Source organism: Jaculus jaculus, chromosome 13, assembly GCF_020740685.1.
Source record: "Jaculus jaculus isolate mJacJac1 chromosome 13, mJacJac1.mat.Y.cur, whole genome shotgun sequence".
NCBI lineage: Eukaryota > Metazoa > Chordata > Mammalia > Rodentia > Dipodidae > Jaculus > Jaculus jaculus.
The window spans coordinates 24,926,572-24,927,484 of NC_059114.1; positions in this window are offsets into that span (position 1 = coordinate 24,926,572).

The following is a 913-nucleotide window of genomic DNA, read 5'->3' on the forward strand; positions in this document are numbered from 1 at the left end:
CGTCCCCACGTAAGGGGCGTGGCCGCGCTCGGCGCACGAGCGGCGAAGAGGTCCACCAATCCGGAGGAGAGATTCGGGGGGCCGGACACCGCAAGCCAATGAGATGGCGGGCGTGGGGCGGGGCCTCCCGCGCAGCCGGGCCGAGCGGAGGACGCGGACCCGTGTCAGGGAGGAGAGGGGCGGGGCGGGGCGGGGCGGGGCGGGGCGCTTTCGGGAGCCCTTCGCTCAGTCCCGAGGCTCTCTGAGGACCCTTCTACTGCAGAACCGGCTGTAGGAGGAGTTGTCAGGTTCCCCGGGCCGGGAAAGCAGAAAGGACCGGGAGGAATTTGAAAATGCCGTTGGATGGGGCCGGAGAGAGATGGTTGACCGGATTAAGAGCGTTTGCTGGGCCAACAATGAGGACCTGATGCACAAAGTGGAGCTTGCATCTGGAAGGTCTTTGTAGTGTCAAGAGACCCTAACGCGTCCATTCTTTCTTTATCTCTCTCTGTCTCTGCTCACAAAGAAATATATTTTAGCCGGGCGTGGTGGTGCACGCCTTTAATCCCAGCATTCAGGAGGCAGAGGTAGGAGGATCACGAGTTCGAGGGCACCCTACGACTACAGAGTGAATTCCACGTCAGCCTAGTCTAGAGTGAGAACCTACCTCGAAAAAAATTTTAAAAGCCAGGCGTGGCAAAAGGATGCCTGAAATCTCAGCACTGCGAGGTGGGGACACAGAAGAACCACTTGGGACTTGCAGGTCAAGTCAGAGTGGCTGAGGAAATGGCTCAGCGGTTAAACGCGCTTGTTTGCAATGCCTATTAGCCTGGGTTTGATTCCTCAGTATCATCCAGACACACAATGTTGTGCATGCATCTGGAGTTTGCAGTATAGTGCCTCTTTTCTCTCCACACAGCAGGACTTCTCCAAG